We start from the raw sequence: 14,496 nt of genomic DNA, 5'->3' as shown, positions 1-14,496 counted from the left end.
AATAATAATAAAGGAATAGCTATTTTCTATCGCTTTGATCCAAAACACAATTGAAACACGTCAAGAGCAAAACAACAATAAACACAATGAAGTGAATTATTATGCAAATCGTGAGATCAGTGCATTTTAGAAACATTTACGCGACATGTCTTTGGATGGATTGTAAACGGCTTCACGTTATTTTTAACATGTTCATATTTATCACACAGCAGCTGTAAACTTTACAGGGAAACAAATCAACGGCAGGAAACCGCGAGTGATAAGAAATAGACGGAGACACAGCCGATCACGTTGAGACGCAGAAAACGGAATCACCACTGTGTCCTCATGTCTTTTATAACCTGCCGCTGAATAAATATTTGGGTTGTAGAAAGTCCTTTGTGCAGAGGAACCCTGGATCTACACAAATAAACGAGCTGCCGGTCTTTTCGTGGATTTAAGTTAAGTTTACAAAGACGTGAACAGAGAACAGCAGCTTTCCTTGTTTTAATATTTGCTCTCGGTGCAAATCGCTTCATAAAACAAATGATGCCTCTTCGTGTTGTTTCCTCTTACCGTTGAAACTCTTGTGCACCGGCGTGTCACACTTAAAAACCTCCTGGGATGATAAGCGCGTCGTTCACCGAAAGGAAAAGTGATTAAAAAAAGGCGGAAGATAACAACAAAAACGAAAACCCGTCTCTTCTATGGCTCCTTCTCCAGGTTTTTAAAAGTTAAAAAGAAGCACCGGTGTGTGCCTGTGTTTTTGTTTCGGTGTCTCTTCGCGTCTCCTCTACGCGGGACGAGTCGACTCCTCGCCGGTGTGCGCACGCTTCACCGTCCCTCGGACACCGCGCCGTGCGTAAAAGTAGATCCCCCCTCTCTCTCTCTCTCTCACACACTCTCTCGCTGTATTGTCTCAGAGACACCGCAGACTCGGTAGATCTCCCTCTCACTGTCCCGCAGACATCCGCGGGTCGCAACTAAATCCCCTCCGGTGCATCAACACCCAGCTCCCAACTTTTCATTGTGGTGCACCTCGCTCGACTCGTCCGCTCCTCTCTTGTCACCCCTCCTGTCCTGACGCACCCAGGTGTCCTCTAGTAGCCATTCAACTTTTCTCTTCCTCTCTTCCTCCCCCCCACCACCTCCCCCCTCTCTCTCTCCTCGGATGATAGCGGAGAGATTCGGGTGGTGGTGGTGGGGGAGGACAGGGAGAGAGGAGGGGGGAGATTTCAAGTATCGCCCTCCACTCTACTTTGCGCGTCCCGGACAGATTGTGTGATGTTTCTCTGTGAGGCTTTGTCTCGGTATAAAGAAATGATAATAATAATAATAATAATAATAATAATAATAATTATAATAAAAATAAGGAACGTTCATCCCTCCTGCAGCCCTGAGAGAGGCGACCCTGAGGAGCACCTGGGACCGTCCTTTGCTCCCCTGTCCTCCCCCGGTCGGAAGCGACTCCTCTCCGCAGTAAATTTTTAAAGTGACAGGGGTCCGGGGTTGGAGAGGGTGAGCGGGGTCAGGGAGAGGTCGGGATGGGGCTTCTGAAGGGATGAACTGCACACACACACACTCACACACACACACACACAGGCGGCACATTTTAATGAACTAACACAAGCATCAAAGGCAAATCATTATCCTCGTGTTCCCCAAACTTTTTAAACAACATGCCAGCGCAGGTTCATGGACCGTTTTATGACATTATTAACCTGAACATCCCAACCGAAAAAAATGAAAGCGTTTCCTACTATTTACTATCAGGATCCAATGATGCGCAACTAAGTTGCATTTTTAGGAACAGAATGAGACGACACATAAATAATAAAAACAATCTCCTTATTCTCTAATTATGTTTGTGTAATGTAAGGACTACACATGAGTGTTTCCTGCAGACCCCAAGGAAACTCCACAAGAACCATTTAGGAGTCCCTCAGCCACATTTTTGGAAACACTGACCTAATCACCTGCTTATCTCTGAGGCGCACAATAAATGCTGCAGGTTGCTAAATAGGTAAATGATACTCGTGCGTTACTCCTCTCCACATGTACAATAAGGGAACTATGGATGATTTTTTTCAAATTATCATAAAATAACAATAATTTAAAAAAAATGAACTGTTGAATTGTTGTTGGTGTTTGCATCAATCTTGATTTTTTTCCCTTTCCTTTCTCTCGGTTCTGGCCTGTGACAGTGCACCTGCAGCGGCCCAGAGAGAGGCAGAATCTGGTGCATTCGTTTTATTATTTATAAATTAAATTTCTAGGCTAAAAGCTGAGCCTGAAACTGTGAATAAACATGGATTAAACATAGATATTCTGGTATAAAGCATAAGAAAGAAACGTGCTGGAGGAGATTATTATGGCAGCTCATAAAGCCACAGAGACGGGACAGGGCTGATGGGAGCAGATGATGATGGATAACGCGCCTCGCACATGTGACTTTGACCTTCCATCCCAGATAATGCCCATTGTTTTAGGTAAAAATCGCGGGGCAAATGTGCAGGAAGGACAGGAAAAAAATCACGTGTAATATGGCACGGACCCCGCCACCGATTCCCATCGTCTCGCTCAGCTCCTTGAGAACCGAGGAGGGACCCCGGTCCGCCCCGGTCATTGATTTCCTGCCTCCCCTCGACTTGTCCATTGTTGGAAGCCTTTTTAATTTAGCCATAAATTGGGAAAGCTCAAGTCGAATGAGCTGTTCTATTTTCTTCCTGTCAGGATGAGGGATTTGTTTTATGATGCATTGTGTATTAAATACAAGTAATCTGGGAAAGTGATTGCTCCATGGCTTCTCTGGCCCTGATAGAGAGAGAAAGAGAGAAGGGGTTCGAGCTCTTTTTCTTGCTTTCTTTTTTTTTTTTTCTAAAAAAGGAGGAAATGTCTGAAAAAACGAGGATAAGTACGCAGGGGTTTTGTGGCTTCACGTGGGGGTAAACTGGGGGTAACTGTGGCGGGACCCCCTGAGCCCGCATGGCCCACTCAAACAAATACATGCTGTAGTTCTTTCCCCCTACCAGGAGATGGCGTGCTCAACTGAAATGAAACTTTTTTTAAACTAAAAAATTTGAATTCATAGTTGAACATTTCAGATGACAAAACCACAGTTCATCATGACCATTAGATTGCATTTGCTATTGTCATGAAGTGAACTCCTCTAAACAGAATCTGTGCATTTCAGATATTTCATAAAATGATGACAAAAACTGGGTGCATCTAAGAAATAAAGTTAGATTATTTGAAAATGTCTATTTATGACACTTTAATGAGCAGTTGCACTATATTTCACCCCCACAAGCAGGTTTGTGAGTTTTAACTGTCATAGGTTTCAGATTTAAGAAAAATTGGCACCCAAAGCCCAAAGAAAATCTAACTTTTGAGCTGTGAATCTGACTTGTTGAACGTATTATAGCCCACATCCTTGTTTGTAACAGGCTGCTCCATCAGTCAGCTTTCTGACTTACAATATTGGGGGGGGGTTCGGTAATTTCTCTGTGAATTGCAGCACCAAACATCTACATTAATGTGTCAGGTTTGCTGGACGGGGCCATGAAGGATTCCGCTGCACGGGGGAGCTTTGAATATATAATCACCTGAAATGAGCAGCTATAAAAGCTGTATGGAGGGGAATTTAAAACACTTTGGTCATTTGTTAATAAATGAATGATGTGCGAGGAGGCACAGCTCTTTTTATTATTATTATTTATTCCAGCAATCTGCCATAAACACTGTTCTGATGTTGTGAGATGAAACAGATCTATTTAATGTGATTTATACCACGCCTTTATCATAATGATTTTGACATGCTGCTGGAGAGAAAAAGCTGTTTATCAACAAATTACAAAGACAAACACATGCAGGCTGCAGGGTATGTTAGTTCCGACTGTATCATATACCACACAGCATTTCATACTTATTTAAGTGGCTCTTAAAACATACAGCATCCGGATAATGCTTTAAAGTGCTGTGAAATTTTTTTAAAAGGACGTTCAATTGCGTATAATGGGCCTGTGGCTTATTTTGCTTGCAGGCTTTCTTGTTTGTATTTAGGAGTTCAGTCACACACACACACAAATAATTTTTATGATCAATAGCATCTCATTTGTTCTATGGTTAAACTTTGAATAGCTTTGCAGCAATATTTCTTTTTTTCTGGAACAAAAAATAAGATTTTCCTCAGCACCATGCATGTAGAGTCGGATGAGACCATGTGTGCTGGAGTAGGAGGAGAAGAAGAAGAAGAAGAAGAAGAAGAAGAAGAAGAGGGGGGATCCCCTAAGTGGGTTGCAAACTGACTCCATCCATGCATCGAGCTGCTGCAGAGCCCAGTGCCCGCTGCAGAGCTCTGAGAGGGGGCCACATGGAAACACTGCGTGCAGGCCTGTGTGGTGGTGCATTCCAGCACATCCTCCAGGAGAGCGGAAAGAAAGAGAGAAAAAAGCAACAAAAAAAAAGAGAGGAGAGAAAGAAAAATATCGCAGCCAAATCCACATGAAATAGTTCCACCATTCACGGCCGAGACCTCCCATTGACACCGGCGCAAAGCTGCATTAAGTCTCCATCATGCCTCTGTATACACGCGCCCCCCCCCCCCGCCCCCCTTGCTGCATGCACATTTAATTTTTTTGCTTTAAATGTGGGCCGATTTAATCAAGTGGTAAAAATCTCATTTGCAGCTCAAACAGAACAGTTAACCTACAGTTTTGCGCAACTTTTTTTCCTTCTGCTTCTCCTTCAATTAACACAACCCCTCAGCCAAGATTAGACGCGATACAATACAATAAGTGTGCGACCTGGAGTTCCACATATATTAAGGGGACAGACATGGTGTGTCCACATACAGCCCAATTACCATTAAAACAGGACCAGAGGAAATGAAAGGCGAAAAATGTAAATAAAAAATTTCCTCGGCTCTGGAAGTAGACCCGTTGTGAGCGCGGCGTGTTAATCTCCACCTCAGTAATTTGGTTTTGCGGGAGAAGACAGAAGCCCTGCTGCTGTGCCCTGCACTTCATAAATCACTGCTTTATGTGGACAAGGTCAGACACCCCCCCTCAAGCCCACCACCACCTCCCTCCTTCCCTCCTGCTTCTAGTTGCTGGGCCGGGGCCCCCTCCCGGCCCTCCTCCTCCGCCATGTTTACCCGGCCGTCAGGGGGCTCTCAGGACCAGACCAGCTCACTTTTAATTACTTTGGATTATTTTCATTTGCCGGGGGTCAGCCAGGCATTCCGACAGAGAGGGAGAAAGAGAAAAAGAAAGAGGGATGATTTCTTGACAAATTCTGTGGCCTGCAGAGGAACGAGCCCCCGAGCAGCAGCTTGTTCTGTTTTGTCTGTTCTCCACATCTAAAGCTGCAGTGACAGCTCAACCAGAGCATTGCAAATACATGTCCATATATCATTTATTTCAGTCTTAACCTAAAAGATTAGACTTTTTGTCTTATCAATAGGGGGTTTTCTTCTCGTGGTGTGAAGGAGTCCATTTGTATCCACAAGGACATTTGTATTCCTTCCGTCAAGTTTATGAAGACAAGTGTCAATATTGGAACAAGGTGGAACATCACAGGACATGATGCTCGCTTGAGAGGATTTATGAGAAGACATAAACTATCTAATCTCATTTAGCAGCTTCAGAGCAGGAGCGACAGAGGCCTTTAACACAGGGATACTGCACTTTTTCCATTATTAGATGTGTTTGTGGAGCTAAAGCTGCAGATCAATAAAGAGAAAGAGAAAATAGAGAAAGAATTTAGAATTAAATCCATTCCATGAAAAAGATCAACCCAAAAAAAACACTAATATTCACCCAGTCTGCCTTGTAATCTGAAGTGCAGATGCAGAAGTGCTGGATTAAATGGTGCAAATACACTCATCTCTGTATCATGGATGTTTAACCAGAATAAATGATGTTTAGCGGTCCCTCGATGGGAATGAGATATATTGTTGCTCGTGCTAAAATCAAGCCTGACAGCAGGAATGTCGGGACGTGACCAGGCACTGCAACAGGACATGCTCAGTCAATTATAAGCAGCAGCAAAGCTACTGTTAAAAAATGCTTTGAGCATCACGGTGGAAGGCGTGGATGCAAATTTCAAAATTTTCATTTAAAGATGACTGGCAACCAAACGTGTGCTGTTGTTTCTTGAGGAGCAGTACCTGGAATGTGGCTGCAGTTGAGGGTCTTCCAAAAAGGTGGGGGTGATGTACAGAAAGTAGTACAGGCTGTGGTAATCACAGACACTTCCTTCGCCGAGCCTCATGCACACAGGGCCACACTGTATGTGGGCTACGGGGTGCGATAAAGCCGCACAGGGGGTCAAAGGTCACGTTTTCCAGGCATAAATTCAGTGGGCGCATGGCTCTTATGCGCACGAGACAGGCTGGAAACTTAAACAACCCCCACCGCCCCTCCGCCCCACTCCAGTCCAGTGAAGTAAAAGGGGAAGGGGGTGGGTGGGTGAGTGGGTTGGTGGGTGGAGGTAATTAGAGTATGTTGCCGGTCGCCGCAGGGTGAACAAATTGGCTCTAAAACGCTCATAGATATCATCTTTAAAAGACCCTTTTTATGTACCAGAGGTAAAAAGCCGTGTGGAACTGAACACGGCACTTCAGATGTTCAAGTGTCACACATTCATTACCTTTATTGAGCTCTCGTCTCACGTTTTAAAGTCGGGGCTCTCGCTGCAGCGCTGCGATGATCTGCTTTTCATACGCCGTGTCTAATTGCAAGGCTAATATTTTAATGTTGGCGGATATCAGACGATAGGCTATACTTTTAGTTGGCTTCAGTGACAGGAGGAAATGGTGTATGGTTGCAAGACAGGCCATGTTATCTTGTCTTGTTCTGACCTGTCCTTGGAGAGTAAGTGTAGTGCTGGTACAACATGTCATACGAGATTAAAAAGAATAGGGGGTCAGGGGGCACTGGAGAAATGTAGGGTGTAAACCGGAAGACTTTAGAAATAAGATAAAAATGAATCAATGAAGTGAATGAAATTGAGATTTCTCATACAAAGTCTCTATTAGCGACTGAGAACCAGTAATATTTCTCAGAGAGATTAGAGAATTTGGTGAAAAATATTTTTTTTTCAAAGGCAGGGCAGGTAGACAGATTCATAGAGACAGAGACTGTTTCATATACTTTCTTGGAATGGGTATTTTCCTTTTTTTTGTTGCAAAGAAAAGAAAAAAAAGGCTCATGTTGTTGTACTGGGGGAAAAACATAGTGAAACATGACAAATGGGACTAATGGGTATTTCCTAGCCAAATTTTACAAGTGGCCAAAACTGCAATGTGAGAAAGTGAGAAAATGTTCTTGAGTAAGTGCAAAGCATAAGCAATTTGTGAGAGCGTGTCCCCTCCCCACACACACACACACACACACACACACACACACACACACACACACACACACACACACACACACACACACACACACACACACACACTTGTTACCCAGCTCAGCTCAGTGTATGTAGCCATGATTAAAGTCAGAATTAACCTCGAAAAACAACAAATCAGTTGCTGCAAACCTGAAGTGAAGGAAAGCCAAGGCAGCTCACTCATAACATACAGGGACACAGAGTGGCTCCCATTAAAGGCTTCACTGGCTTTCAGTAGCATCAAAGAGGCCCCTGAGTTAGGCTGGGATTATATTTAACCTGCAAGCTTGTTGCACTGCTGAGTACAGGGCATACGCTGCCGCCGCTGCCAGTGCACCATGCCTCTGGCATCCAGGCCAACGCTCTCATTAAAATGTGGCTTGGGCACCATTTTCCTACAGGAACACACACATGGAAGTAATGCAATGACCCATGCAAACATATAAACACCCTGAAAACAAAATTCAAAAATTGACATATGGTATTTTTGTTTTATTTCAAACAGAACTTTAATGACGCTACAGGAGCTGCATAATTCTTCAAACTCGTACTAATATTTATTGTTGTATTGTAAATATATGTTTTATATATATTCATACTTGCTGTACATGCTCGATATAGGCTAAAACATAAATATATTTTATATATATTACATTTTAATCTATTTTAATACTTTCATATGTTCTCTTGTCATCTCATTCTGACTATCTGCTGCTTTAATGTATACATTTCCCTGACGGAGGATCAATTATCTTATTATATCTTATCTTGCCACTGTCATAAACTGATTTATTTAAGGATACTGTGTGGCAACATTGCAAAGATAAGCAAACTCATATACAAGTTCAAAATACAGGAAGCTGTTATGCATTAAATTAGAGATTAGACAAAAATCCCTGTATGACTTGTACAATAACTAAAATTTTTATACTTTTGACAAGAGCTTGTGCATTCAGCAATCATTAATCTAGCAACGCTTATTTCAATGACAATATTGAATCCTACAGCCCTCGTGCACGCAGCCTTTTAAATACGAGACCAGATGCAAACAACTAAAGTTCTCTGATGCGTGGGTGTGTGTCCGCACCAGTGTTCTGAGATAATGCAATCTCACTTGGCACATTTCAGCACTCAGACTTGATATGAACCATCAGACATGTGCGTCAATACTCCCCAGGTTTATTCAATTCCAAACCAATCATTCTGGTGTCATACACTTTTGGGTTAATATTCTAACAGTGGGGCCCAGGGCTAGGTGAAGATAAATCAGCTTTTATGATGGGTTGTTATGGTTTTTACTGCACTGGGGTTGTGAGGGACTGATTTGGGGATCAATCACCTGCAGGTGTCTGATGCTGGGGGCTGGGGTGCACGCGAGGATCGATTGAGGATCTAGAGCTGCAGTGATGGAATAGAGGTGTGTTTGTGCGCGTGTGTATTAGTTTGTGAAGGCGAGAGCGAGAGAGACAAAGTGATGAAGGTGTGCATGTGAGTGCTTCATAGACAGAGGGGAGATATATCTGGGGCTGCAGCGGTGATGAAGGGCTGCTGGACTATGACCAGACCATCTCGGCTCTTATCGGCGTCGCCCCCTCCTCTCTTCCCCCCTCTTTCTCTCAATCCACTTCTTTATCTAGATGGCACTTTGGAAAATCTCATTGTCACACAACATTTAACAAAGACAAAAGTCTCATGCGGGCAGCTGGAGATGACTGGTCTGACAGAGTACAGAGCTTATGTGCACAGTATCCCTCACACAACCGCGTCTTGCGTGTTTTCCACTGGGAGAGGCCGGCAATGTGGATGTAAAAAAACACAGCCAAGACACACAAACAAGTGTGTGCATCTATGCGCGTAGATGGCACGAGCAGCCCATCGACACATTAGCTGCACCGAAGTTGGTCAGTTTCTTTCTCTGCCTCCCTGGATATGGTGTTTACACACATTCAACATCTCCCCTGACCGTCAGACGGCTGCTTCCTCCGTGCTGTCAGCGGAGCCCGGCCGAAACAAAGGAGGCGGAGAACGAGGCCTACGGTTTCTGAATCAGAGGAAGTTGGTGCTGATTATGCTGCCCCTGAAGAAGCATTCCGATCCTGTTAACCCGCACGCTGGCTGCCAACTCCTGGCCATGAAGTGAAGCGCTGCGAGAGTAAACCTCACACTGCCCCACCCTGAGTGCCCTCTCTTGGTTTCCTCTGCTTTCTGTTATTGCTTTGTCTCTTGTCTTATTTGCTTTCTATACTATAATAACACGCTGTGCTTCCTAGATCTTCTTTTACATCCTTCCCTGTCTCCTCTCCTCTCCTCAGTCTCTCAACGGAGGAGAGAACATTCCACCGTCTTCACACCCTTACCTCTCTATCCCTGATGAATGCCTTCACTCCACTTGTTTATACCACAGAGGGGGTTATTCATAATCAAGCCAAAGCGAGTATGTACACACTGTGGACGTCCTGATAGAAGGCAACGTATTAAATTTCTGTTTGTTTGACAGGAGTGCTGTCTCTCTCCTTCTCCTTGACAGGAAGACCCCCATCTATCCAGGCAGGGGGCGTGACCCCAGCAGCACTCCCCTCTCCTTCTCTCTCTCAAGTGCTAACACATATTAAGTAAATGAAGAGTCTCCTCAGGCCGGCAGGAGACAAACGAGCTTCTTAAACTTTGGAGGGGTGGCGGTTTGATCTGGTGTCGGCTGGTGTTTACGACGTAACTGCGGCGCAGTCGTGTTTGTGATGTTACCCATCTAAGTGTGTTTATACTGTGGTGGAGATGGCCCCAAGTCTCTTAGCCAGGTGTCGAAGCTCCATGTCCTCTGTTTGAGAGGGAGCATATGGGTTTGGAGTGTGAGTGTGTGTGTGTTCATTTGCAGCAGGCCTTTGGGTATGTGTGGCAGTGCTTACAAGTCAAATGCTGCCCAGGCAGGCAAACAGTGTGTGTGTGTGTGTGTGTGTGTGTGTGTGTGTGTCCACATCCCAACCAGGAACAGGTTCAGGTTAGAGTGTCTGCTTTCATTCTTGTCCAAGCTTCTTGTTCTGTCTTTCTGTCTCATTCTCTCTTTCTGTCCTTCTCTCACTGATTATTGTCATTCTGGCTGCAGAAAAAAACAACAACACTACTACTGGGAAGTGTAAAAAAAAAAAAAAGGGTTAGGGGAGGAGGGGAAGCATGACTGAGCTGAAGTGGGCTGTCGGTGGCTGCAGCGATGGCAGCTATGGTGTGTGTGTGTGTGTGTGTGTATGTGTGGGGGGGACTATAAGGCCCCCAGGGTGGGTATAGGGTTTTGGTGAGGGTTTGGGGGTTGGTGGCGAGGTGTGCTCAGAGAGAGGGCCCTGGTGTAATCTCAGTGCTGAATAGACGGAGCTCTTAATAGAATCCCGTCGTCCGGCTGCCACCGAGAGAAACAAGAGCTGTAATGGATGGGCTCAGCTCTGGCTCCCACTTTCCCCCACATGACCCCTGCGTTGGTCAGAAGTAAGAGCTAAAGAAGCATTGTAGCCCCGGGCCTGATTGAATGGGGAGGGAGGGAGGTGGCGGCGGTGGTGGCAGCAGTGTGGGGTGTGTGTGTGTGGGGGGGGGGTGTAGAGGCAGCCGCGCTGATAGACCAATTTCCCACTACTGCGAGCAGCAGGGCTTGATTGATGAGGGCTGGTGCTGGTGAGAGGAGGCCCATCACATGCGATCACATAAATACTTATTCAGCTCGAATTGGGTCTGACAAGCCTTACGACAGCTTTGTGCTGTCACAGATATCATTGGAAGGAAAACTCTCCATTAATCATGCGTAATTAACTTTTCCAAAGGGAGGTTCTGCTTGGAACCAGCAGTAACCCACTCAGTACCCAGATAAAAAAGTACCAACATCTTAACTGGGATTGGAGAGGGCCTTATTAAGAGCTAGAGCCAGTTTCCCCTGAGCAGCTCCGTTTGTACAGGAAACGGCTTCATTAGTACCGGTTTAGGGCTCTAATGGCCTCGATACAAAGCCTCCCCTCTCTAACCCAGCCGTGCTCAGTGGCCTTACATTGCAATATCCTGTGAGCACGCACGGCCATAATGTTTCCCGTTTGAAGTCAGAGGAGAACCCATCTGAACGCCTGCCACTAGTTAACTACCTTGACCCTCCCATAAAGTAGTGGAGGAGTGAGAGCGTCGGCGAGCACAACAAGCTACGTGGTTTCATTCTCCCTCGCCTTCCCTCCTGGCCAAAGGTAGCCTCCCCATGGGAGTAAACTGGACCAAAGCCCCTTTGTTTTAAAGCAGCAGACCAAATGATGGGCCTCACATTAGGAATAACACACACATGCTCACATACTGATGCATGCACAGTCCTACTATATCTCATCTGATCAGCATTACTCCTTCAGCTCTTATGCTGCACGCCTGCAAACCTGCTACACAATGCACAGAAAAAGTTGGAAAACAAAAGGAGAGAACAACTGCGTGGCTTGTGTAGTGGAACTGATTTGCAAGTGCTTTCGGAAAAATCTAATGTTATCTGAGGGGTTTCCACTTAGACTTTTCAAGGTAGTTTAAACCAAAATAACAGATGTGAAAGGTGCCTCGGACCATGGCCTGGACCAATGGACCAAATTTAGTCTGAAAAAAAGAGGTGGTGTCTGGCTCAAACTGAACCATAGTTTGGTTAGTTTGTAGTGAGAAAGTATTACATAGATTGTTCTAAGATTGTTAGATTGTTCTTTTCTGACTGATTGAAGATACTGGCATAAATACCATAATGATATTACAGTGGCCAGTTCAAACGGACAGATTACCATCGGCCGAATTGACAAAACGCTGATGTCAGATGCACGCCCTTCTATAAACCAATCAAGAGGACAGGGTGTATGTATGTCATACAAAAGTCTTTAGTACACTCTCTAAATTACAATGTCAGACCAATGTAAATACTGTAGTTGGTTTGTACACTCAGGTGTGAAAATGCCCTCAGAATACATTGAAAGACAAATATTAGAAAATATGCTCAACACGTATCAAAAAACATTAGAAAGTAGTGTCACTGTATGACATCAGTATTAGATTTTCAGCGAAAGTACAATGTACTGTAATAGTTTTACACTGGAGCATTGATTTTGAAGTTTTGGCTGTTGAACTTAAGGGGAACGAACTGGTTCAAAAGTTGAAGAAAGTCAACAGTAGACGTCTTTTCTTAAAGTCCCAGTGGTGCAGTACAGTACAAATTGCAGCTGAGGTCTGTCGTCCCTCACAGCCACTCCATTCACTCAACTTTTCTCAGTTGTCCTGTTGGTTCATGTGGGCATCACATATTTCTCTGACTCACTTCAGACTTAAAGTTCAGACTCAGTCATGACAGCAGTATCAGATTTCTAAGAGGGGGGGGGGGGCAGGCTCCACACTGAAGTTTCCACTTTGCCAAACATGGATCACAAACACGTACACACTCACACACACTCAGATTCAGTCATTTCTCTTCTTCAGTTGGTCATCTGTGGTCATTTCCTCTAAACATCATCCTCACTACAGAGAGGACTTGACTCATTTCCTGACTGGTAATTAGCTCTGTCTGGCCCTCGGAGAGGAAGATAACCCACTGCAATAAGAGTCATACTCCACAGATAGACCAGATAGAATATGAAACATGGAACACAACTATGCACACACACACTTGCTCAAATACAAGTTGTGTGGAACAGGACAGCGTTTTCCGGGTTTCTGAGTTTGCCTTTTCACATATGAAGAACGCAGCAGGAGATTGTGCGAGTCAGACCTGTTCAAATAAAACAGAAGCTTTTCCAGAACATTCAGGCAAGGAGGAGAATCTCTTGATCTCATTGTCTTAAGTTGAAATGTTCATCAATATTGTCTATGGCACCACTTTTTCATCCTGATCCATCCAATTCTCCATCTTACATGAGCTTGCTCTGACACAGCAAATGTCTGGAACAACTGATTCGGACATTTGCCTTCTCACGTACAGCCCCTCTGGAAAATTTCAGGAAAATGTTTAAAAGCAGCATGGCAGCAGTGCTGTGAGATCTGTGGTAGGAAAAGGTAAAATCTGTTGCCTGGCAAATTTAAAGCTAAGTTTCACTGAATCTGTTTTGTAGTGACTGTACTACAGCACGACTTGGCAACAATCCGTTAGTAAGAAAAGAAGCAAGTAAAACAGAGCTTGGTGGAAAGTCTGTACGGTTGCTGGCATGAGTAGGGCACAGCTGATTGAAATCTCTGTCGGACACACAGGGAGGAAAGCAGCTGCCATTATTTGCTGCCCTGGTCACCCCTCCAGAGAACAATTAAAGTTAGAGTTATTACAGTGCCACTTCAGAGTGTCTAAACTGAAGAGTCAAAGAACCAGTGATTGATTCATTTATCATTATGTACTTTACACTGATGAATGATTTGTTTTTTTAGCTGACTCCCTCTTTGGGCTTATCAAATGCCAGTTTCATGATGCTTGACTGCATGAGTTCTATAGCAAGTAGATTTGTTATATGTTTTTAATCCCTTTTGGCAGAACCCAATTAAATTACGCCCTCAATTTAGTTTGGCAGAATTAAAATGAGGAGAATACAATAATTTGGGATTGACTTCATTGGATTAAAAGGATTCAATTTAATGTTTGATGTGAAATTAAATCAAGCTGAATTGAAATCAATAACAAAACCGCCAAGGAATTAACATACAATATTTAACTTGGACCGCAAGGGGTCTATCAATCCAAACAAAGACTTATAGTTTGAGGACATTGTCAGGACATTGTCAGGGAGTTGTTGTCTCTACCACAATTGCAGATGAAACCCTTCCTGATGCGACATGCAAATCATGTTCATGGTTGAGGTATTAAACTTTTATTCATGTTACATATATGAATAATCATGATCAATTACTAGTGACCAAAAAAACAGGGGAAAGAAGAAACAGCTAACTAGCTAAATGTGTATTTTTCCTTCCTCATATGTTGTTTGTCCGGTAAATTACATTAAAGACAGGCAGACCCACGTTTAAAGTGGATATGATGCAATTAAATAGTTATATATTATATATTTAAAATGGTTTGGCTAATCCACGAAATGTAAACTCTCTGAAATAGCATCAGTGTCATCAATGTTTTATTACCCCCTGTTTGCATTAGTTTGA

The 14,496-nt window shown here is 43.9% G+C and overlaps 1 protein-coding gene across 17 annotated transcripts in view; it reads right to left on the bottom strand.

Annotated features, from left to right (window-relative positions):
* mecom (MDS1 and EVI1 complex locus) overlaps positions 1-14,496 on the bottom strand; it is a 138,236-nt gene that overhangs the window by 28,050 nt on the left and 95,690 nt on the right. The window contains exon 1 of one of the 17 annotated variants that reach the window (XM_069535025.1): positions 556-1,365. The exons of 13 other annotated variants lie outside the window; for them this stretch is intronic. The gene's annotated coding sequence lies outside the window, so the exon portion shown is untranslated. Of the gene's footprint in view, positions 1-555; positions 1,366-14,496 lie in introns of those variants that run through there. 3 more of the 17 variants (XM_069535024.1, XM_069535023.1, XM_069535022.1) reach the window with 3 other exon arrangements.

Source organism: Paralichthys olivaceus, chromosome 11 (assembly GCF_024713975.1).
Source record: "Paralichthys olivaceus isolate ysfri-2021 chromosome 11, ASM2471397v2, whole genome shotgun sequence".
In the NCBI taxonomy this organism is placed as follows: Eukaryota; Metazoa; Chordata; class Actinopteri; order Pleuronectiformes; family Paralichthyidae; genus Paralichthys; species Paralichthys olivaceus.
Note: the sequence above shows the minus strand (reverse complement) of the source record. Positions and strands in the feature narration are given on the sequence as shown.